This window comes from Cherax quadricarinatus, chromosome 32, assembly GCF_038502225.1.
Source record: "Cherax quadricarinatus isolate ZL_2023a chromosome 32, ASM3850222v1, whole genome shotgun sequence".
Classification (NCBI taxonomy): Eukaryota; Metazoa; Arthropoda; class Malacostraca; order Decapoda; family Parastacidae; genus Cherax; species Cherax quadricarinatus.
In genome coordinates this window covers 22,511,345-22,520,351 of record NC_091323.1, presented here as the reverse complement: position 1 = coordinate 22,520,351, position 9,007 = coordinate 22,511,345, and positions in this window count along the sequence as shown.

Here is a 9,007-nt window from a genome sequence, read left to right as displayed (position 1 = left end):
CTGCAATGGCTAACACATGCCTTGACTGAAAGAGATCTGAACGAGTATCTACAAAAGATACTTGTAGGTTTCTCATTACTTGTCGAGTACGCAAGGAGTAACAACATTCAGACTGATTATCTGACCGAGTATTTGAGGTGGAGGGTACAGAGTCAAGAGGATTTTCAGCATCTGTCACATTAGTCTGGGTAGCAATATCATCAACATCGCATACTAATTTCATATGATCTAAATGCGATTTTTTGTACTTACCAGTACTAATTTCTCTAACCTTATACTTATTGCCAGAGATATGTTCTACAACTCGATAAGGGCCAACAAACTTTTGATCGAGCTTAGGCATTTCGGATGTTTTGTTGAAATTTATCAGCATTACTCTTGAACCTTTTACTTTTGATGGCTTAGCACGGCTATTAGTTACTCTAGTAAATTCTGCTGTTGATTTATGAAGTGTTTCACGGATTCTTCTAAAAACACTGTGAGCCATGCTTGTACGAGTTGCTACGAAATCATCAGGATTGTAATTGGGTTTCGGAGTGGAATATAACAACTCATAGGGTAAACGCTTGTTTACACCATACAATGCATAATGTGGAGTATCACCTATGGAAGCATTGTAAGCAGAATTTATGGCACATCGGACATCTGGTATAACTTCATCCCAAGTTTCACTATTGGGGTTGATAGTGGCTCTCAGGACATTAAGTACTTTCTTATTGGTTCGTTCGGCTAACCCATTGCTGGCAGGATGATGAGGAACAATGGTGGATTTAGAGATCTTGTACAAAGTACACAAATTTTCAGGAATCTCATTACAGAATTCACCTCCATTATCTGTTACTAAGGACTTAGGGGTGGTATGCCTGCAGATAATGCGTTCTTTAAACACTTTAGCTACTGTCTCAGCAGTCTTATCTGCAATAGGAACTAACAATATCTGGTGAAATGGTCTGCCATAACACACAGATGTTTGTTGCCTTGGAGGGAACATTTAAAATTGGTTAATAAATCAAGGGCAACTCTTTCCCATGGTTCGCTAGTGGTTGGGTACACTTGGATTGGATTAGGACCATTGACATTTCCTTTATGTTGCAAACACTACATTTCTTAACATACTCTGAAATGTCAGTTGCCATACGTGGCCAAAAGTATTTCATTCTGGCTTGTTTCACCGAAGAATCCATACCAGGGTGTGCAACACCTGGTGCATCGTGAACTAGCTGTAAAGCTACGTTCACTAGTGACTGTGGAATTACTAACTGGTACACTCTTCTACTTGGAGTACCCAACTCGGCTGTTCGATACAGTAATTCTTGGCTCATTACAAAGTCACTAATGGGTGCTGGTGGCTTCACAGTCAGAATAAGATCTTCATGGAGCAGGAATCGAATCACCAGAACACAAGGGATCGGTTCTTTCTTACTAGAAGAATGAACAAACTCGGTGGAGTGGATGACTCTCCCCGGTTGAAAAAATAACGCTATAACACGCAATATGAGCAAGGGAGAACGAATCTATTATCTCTCACTGCAAGCACAGGGAAAGGAAATGAACACGGTCAACAATACTGATATTCAATCTGAGTCGCACACAGTGACACGAGGTATCAGCTATAAAGAAACTTCACTTACAAACGCTAACAACATGTGAAAGTTACTCGAGAAATAACTTCTTACATTGCACTGATTGACAGAAAAGCAGGTAAAGCAACATGCGTTGCTTTACGCACCCCTATACCTCCCAGTCGCACTGGGAGGGTTGCCTGATCCCATTGCTCATCCTCTAGTGACAGGTTCAGTGCCTTCTTAAAAGTTGATCTCAGGTGTGCGTCATATTCATATATATATATATATATATATATATATATATATATATATATATATTCTGCTTCAGCTTGAGATTCGCAGTGACAAGCTTAGGGACTTCGAATGAGAAACAGAACATTCTGTAACAAGCTTAGGATTTGCAGTGACGAACTTTGGATTTCCTGACGCCCCAGACGCCTGAAATATAGAATACAGATAGGATTACCAGTACCTACGTCTGTCTACAAGAATTTAATATATTCTTTAAAACTGTTAATAGAGAAGCACTAAACTCACACGGGGCACATAACGCCGGGAGAATGATAGAGGGTTACTGGCACTAAACAAGTCTTACTGGCACTAAACAAGTCTTACTGGGACTAAAGAAATTTTACTGGGACTAAAGAAATTTTGATGAAACAAAATAAGTCTTGCTGGAACTAAGCAAGTCTTAATAAAACTAAAAATGTCTTACTTGAAATAAACAAATCTTACTAGAATAAAGCAAGTTTTATCGAAGCTAAACAAGTCTTCCTGGAACTAAGCAAGTCTTACGTGAAATACGCAAATCTTGTTTGGCTTCTTATTGAAGCCAAAGAAGCTTTACCAGAATTAAACAAATAAGTTTTAACTCAGACTAAATGTTTTATTGGAGCCAAACAAGTCTTAGAGAAACCAAGTAAGTTTTATATAAACAAAAATGGGTCTTGTTGAAACTAAATGGCTTAGTGAAACCAAAATGCGTTAAATATAAAGAAAACGAGTCTTGTTGGAAGTAAATGGCTCTTACTGAAACCAAATAAGTTTCGTATAAAGAAAACAACGAATATTGCTGGAAGTAAATGGCTCTTACTAAAGCAGGAGGAGAGGGAGGGAAAGATCGTCCTTGGAGGCATCAAAACTGGGAATTTATATATAAACTCGCATTTAAAAATCGTTATTGTCTGGTGACGTAATAAAAATAATAAAACAAACAAAAAACTATAAAAAGAAATGACTATTAAAACTGAACATGATGCTGGGATTTTAAAACCAACCTGTAAACCCAAGGAAAAACAAATATGGAATAAATAGGACAATGTGATTAAAAAGACCTGAATGAACAGAAGGTAGATAAACCGATGGATGTGAATAGACGGGGGAATGAACTTGTTAGTTGCCATTTGTCGAAGGTACTTGTCACTAGACACCTAGACTGCCTTGGGGGCCTTCCCTCACTGTGTGTGTGTGTGTGTATGTATTCACCAAATTGAGGATGCAATGGTCGATTCATAGCTCCTGGCCCCGCCTTTTCACTGGTCCCTACTGTGTGTATGTGTGTGTGTACTCACCTAATTGTGGTTGCAGGGGTCGAGACTCAGCTCTTGGCCCCGCCTCTTCACTGATCGTGTGTGTGTGTGTACTCACCTAATTGTACTCACCTAATTGTGGTTGCAGGGGTCGAGACTCAGCTCCTGGCCCCGCCTCTTCACTGATCGCTACTAGGTCCTCTCCCTCTCTGCTTCCTGTGTGTGTGTGTGTGTGTGTGTGTGTGTGTGTGTGTGTGTGTGTGCACTCACCTAATTGTGGTTGCAGGGGTCGAGACTCAGGGTTGCAGGGGTCGTGTGTACTCACGTAGTTGTACTCACCTAGTTGAGGTTGCGGGGGTCGAGTCCGAGCTCCTGGCCCCGCCTCTTCACTGATCGCTACTAGGTCACTCTCCCTGAGCCGTGTGCTTTATCATACCTCTGCTTAAAGCTATGTATGGATCCTGCCTCCACTACATCGCATCCCAAACTATTCCACTTACTGACTACTCTGTGGCTGAAGAAATACTTCCTAACATCCCTGTGATTCATCTGTGTCTTCAGCTTCCAACTGTGTCCCCTTGTTACTGTGTCCAATCTCTGGAACATCCTGTCTTTGTCCACCTTGTCAATTCCTCTCAGTATTTTGTATGTCGTTATCATGTCCCCCCTATCTCTCCTGTCCTCCAGTGTCGTCAGGTTGATTTCCCTTAACCTCTCCTCGTAGGACATACCTCTTAGCTCTGGGACTAGTCTTGTTGCAAACCTTTGCACTTTCTCTAGTTTCTTCACGTGCTTGGCTAGGTGTGGGTTCCAAACTGGTGCCGCATACTCCAATATGGGCCTAACGTACACGGTGTACAGGGTCCTGAATGATTCCTTATTAAGATGTCGGAATGCTGTTCTGAGGTTTGCCAGGCGCCCATATGCTGCAGCAGTTATTTGGTTGATGTGCGCTTCAGGAGATGTGCCTGGTGTTATACTCACCCCAAGATCTTTTTCCTTGAGTGAGGTTTGTAGTCTCTGGCCCCCTAGACTGTACTCCGTCTGCGGTCTTCTTTACCCTTCCCCAATCTTCATGACTTTGCACTTGGTGGGATTGAACTCCAGGAGCCAATTGCTGGACCAGGTCTGCAGCCTGTCCAGATCCCTTTGTAGTTCTGCCTGGTCTTCGATCGAGTGAATTCTTCTCATCAACTTCACGTCATCTGCAAACAGGGACACCTCAGAGTCTATTCCTTCCGTCATGTCGTTCACAAATACCAGAAACAGCACTGGTCCTAGGACTGACCCCTGCGGGACCCCGCTGGTCACAGGTGCCCACTCTGACACCTCGCCACGTACCATGACTCGCTGCTGTCTTCCTGACAAGTATTCCCTGATCCATTGTAGTGCCTTCCCTGTTATCCCTGCTTGGTCCTCCAGTTTTTGCACCAATCTCTTGTGTGGAACTGTGTCAAACGCCTTCTTACAGTCCAAGAAAATGCAATCCACCCACCCCTCTCTTGTCTTACTGCTGTCACCATGTCATATAACTCCAGTAGGTTTGTGACACAGGATTTCCCGTCCCTGAAACCCTGTGTGTGTGTGTGTGTGTGTGTGTGTGTGTGTGTGTGTGTGTGTGTGTGTGTGTGTGTGTGAGCGTGCGCTGGCGCGATAAAGGGGTGATCATTAGCATGTCAATTGACGGTTTTCTATCATTTACATATCAATGGGGCGGCGCGCAGCTCATCAGAACAGCTCCCGCCAAATCCCTCCGCTGATGCCACATTCCGACAGATCCTGACTTTTTTTTTATACCTTTACTTCAACTATTAAAAAAGTCCCACAAAACCAGAATATGTAACCAAACATCCCCTCAGGTTTTTAAAACTCCCAGACATCTAGAGAAATGTAAATGAATGACAAAAGGCTAGAATATCTATGGAGGAAATGACTCGGTGGCAACTGTTCATAATTTTTACCCGGAAAACAAAATGCTGGGCTGCGAGTACGATAATTCTTAATTTTAACCAGCTTCTTTCAATAAGATAATCCAAACTGATTAATTACTTTTGGATTACGTTGTGAGTAGCAACCTATAGACAGGGCAAAGAGACAGTTTCGCTCAGAGCTGAGAATAAAAACATACTCCGAAGACTTTATTACCAGAACTCCAATGGAAATAAGTCACTTCGTCTCGCATTTTTTTTGAGGGTGGGGGGGGGGGGGAAATTATCATAGATAATTTACACATATATTAATATGTATGATAATTGTAGTCGCCTTAATTTGTGTAGCTGTACTTATGTGTACGTGTACCTACATAACATTACTTCCCGTTCTTGTTATTAATGTTAAGTAGACCGTCCTTCTTCCAACAACCTTCAGGGAATTTTTTATCTGAATTCAGTGGTATATATAATTTTTACTTACAGATCCCCCCCCCAATACACAAAAAACATTGTTCTTCGTCGTAAATCGTATTGAGGGAAACTTTTAACATGAATTCTGAAATATAATTTTACCAAGACTTCTAAAGTTGTGTTTTTCCTTAGACTAAATTTTCCTGTTAGGCTTATTGCAGCTCTATTGTAATATACCCATTCGGGTACCGCGCTTCCCCATGAATATAATAATAATAATAATAATAATAATAATAATAATAATAATAATAATAATAACATAGCATTTATATTATAACAGTTTGTAAATCCTACATAATCTGTAGTCTACGTTCCATGACAACTTCTTGTAGAAGGCCGTTCAAATTTGGTATCACGATGATGGTGAAAGGGGCTCTTGATCCAAGGAGTTGGAGCTACCCATAGCTCCCTTTCTTCCGACACTGTTTGACCCGAATAAATTTGCCTCTTTCTCATGCTAACTCACATTTTTTTTCTTCGCTGCTTATGGACGGTGAGGATTGGCTGGCTAGTTAATATCTATTATGTATTTCAGGCGTCTGGTGCGTCACTGCAAGTCTCAGACTTGTCACTGCAAATCCCTGTACTGTCACTGCAAGTCATAAACTTTTCCCAGCAAGTCCTGAGGTTGTCAGTACACGTCCCAGGATATTCACTGCAAGTCCCCAAGCTTGTCACTGCAAGTCCCCAAGCTTGTCACTGCAAGCTCCCAAAGCTTGTCACTGCAAGTCTCCAAGCTTGTCACTGCAAGTCTCCAAGCTTGTCACTGCAAGTTCCCAAGCATGTCACTGAAAATCCCAGGACAGTCACTACAAATCCCAGGACTGTCAATGCTAGTCCCAGGAGTATCACTGCAAGTCTCAGGATTGTCACTGCAAGTCACAACCTGGACCAGATTAATATAAAATGTGCGTATTTCCTCGTTACACTTCATTTACGTCTCTCGGTATTAAAATTCATACGTACTTAAGTAATTATTCCTTTATTTTTCTCCTTCGATCAGTTCCTGATAAATAAACAATACTGGTAGGGTAATATTTTGCTGAATTCCTCCAGTGTTCAATAATTTAGGAATTCTAGAGGTATTATACCTACGACGCGAGGTGAAATTTACGTTCTTTATGCTAAGATTGACCTGAATGCCGTAACCATCAATAATAAACATTTAAATACATAATAAACGCCTTATTAGTAAGTTGACTTGTAAAGGAAGGTATACACTACCACAAATAGCTTTGTAAATATATACATTGCGCTGTTGTCAAGCATTTATACACGATGAAAACGTTCTTGGCACTGCCATATGACACGAACTGCCATCTGGCGAGTGAAAGATTTACTCGTATTAATGTTATTATTATGGGTTTTGTACTTAGGTCTCTCCAGGGAACCTCAACTACAATGTTTTAAACATTTCGAAGGAAGACATCGTTGAGTTAGGTATCGCTGGCGTGTGTCCGGTGTTGTAGTTAGGTATCGCTGGCGTGTGTCCGGTGTTGTAGTTAGGTATCGCTGGCGTGTCCGGTGTTGTAGTTACGTAGTACTGGCGTGTGTATAGTGATTTATACGAGTGTTATTTTATATTGTGAATGATAATGTGAAAATTATACACTTAGTGTTTGTGAATATGAACATCTTGAAGGCGCTTTTGTGAATATTATATACTTCGAGAACGCTCTTTGCGATTGTTAACTAAGCATTATGAAAACTGTTTTGGATATATACATTTTGATATGGAAAGTGGAGGCATACTGATCGTGTTATTGTGTTACAGTTTAGCTAAGGTGTGGAAAATTTTAATTTGGTGTGGTTTGTGAAGGGTTTCTGCTGTACACTCCTCCAGAGCCCCACTACACCTTGCTGCGTGAAATATAAGTAAGGTGGTGTCAGGGCGTAGTTAGTGAGGTGTCAGGGCGTAGTTAGTGAGGTGTCAGGGTGTAATTAGTGAGGTGTCAAGGAGTAATTGGTGCCGTGGTGTCTGAGATGCTACCCTGGACTGTCTCTCTGTATACCGAGAGGGTGTATATCTTTCACTGTGAATTCGCTGAGTGTGGTGAATCAAAAACAGAGTTAGGCTATTGTTTAAAGACTTGTCGTCCTCTGTGATGCTTTGTCAAAAGCGACAGCTCACTTTAAACCAGCTTTCTTTAGTAATAAAGTATCCTTGTTCTGTCGTGTACTGATTTACATGCAGCTTTATTGGGATGCGTTAGCAATTTGCTGCTACCCTGTTCTGTATGATAGTTACGTAGAAGAAAGGAAACGTAGCAATGTTTCGTCTGTCATATTTCAACACACAGTATGTGGTCACTTATTTGTTGTTGCAGGAGTCGATTCACAGCTCCTGGCCCCGCCTCTTCGCTGGTCACTACTAGGTTCACTCTCTCCCTGCTCCATGAGCTTTATCGACCTCTCCTTAAAGCTATGTATGGATCCTGCCTCCACTACATCACTCTCTGGATTGTTCCACTTCCAGACAACTCTGTGACTGAATAAATACTTCCTAACATCCCTGTGACTCATACGAGTTTTCAGCTCCCAGTTGTGACCCCTTGTTGCTGTGTACCATCCCTGTCACACTAATAGCGTCAACCTGAACTCGGGGAGAGGTAGATGGGAGCAACGGAATTCATTAAAAGAAACTTTAATCATACGCAGTAAAAAAAATATATTTCACCCCCAGCGTTGACTTTATCTTAAGTTTTCTTTCTAAAGTTGCAAGAAACATCTTGAGCCTGAATACCTTCCATCCCCCCCCCATGCGCTGTGTAATCCCTGTGGGTTTAGCGCTCCCCATGATAATCAAGGAACACCGAGCCGGAAAGTCGTTTGTTTTGGCCGACAAAGCGCACAATTTCGGCTTGTTAGCCAATCTGGTTTGTAAATGGAGTATGGTGGCGAACCACCGGCAATTAGCAGTCATGTAAATAAATTTCAATATGCAAATTGTCTAGAGCTAAGAAGAATATATAAATTTATATTGATTCATTACTTGGACCAGACGGTGTTAAAATTCACCAGACTGAGAATAATAATTGATAATTTTATTAATTGATTTTGACGTGTTTAAGAATGAAATTTTTTTTTGGGGGGGACGGAGGGAGGGGGAGATTCATTTGTGTTTGTTATTCCGCACATCAGGTATGTGTTGAGTGCTGGTGTTGCTATCTGTTACTGTCTGTGTTGCTGTTTGTCTGCCTGCTGCCTTACCCGTGGCTTGGTTGGCAACACACTCGCCTCACACAGTGAGTGTCCGTGGTTCAGTCTCCGTCATGGGTGGAAACACTAGGTGTTTCTTCCACCTAGGTGTTTCCTCACACTTGCTGTCCCTATGCACCTTGTAGTAAGTAGGTATCTGAGTGCTAATCGACAGGAATGGGTCGCATCCTGGGGGACAAGACTGAAGAACCACAATGGAAATAAGACAGTCGCTCGATGACGTACTGACTTTCATGGCTCCTTAATCTTATCCCCCGTCTGTTCTTCTCGAAGACAACTGTTTCACGGAGGA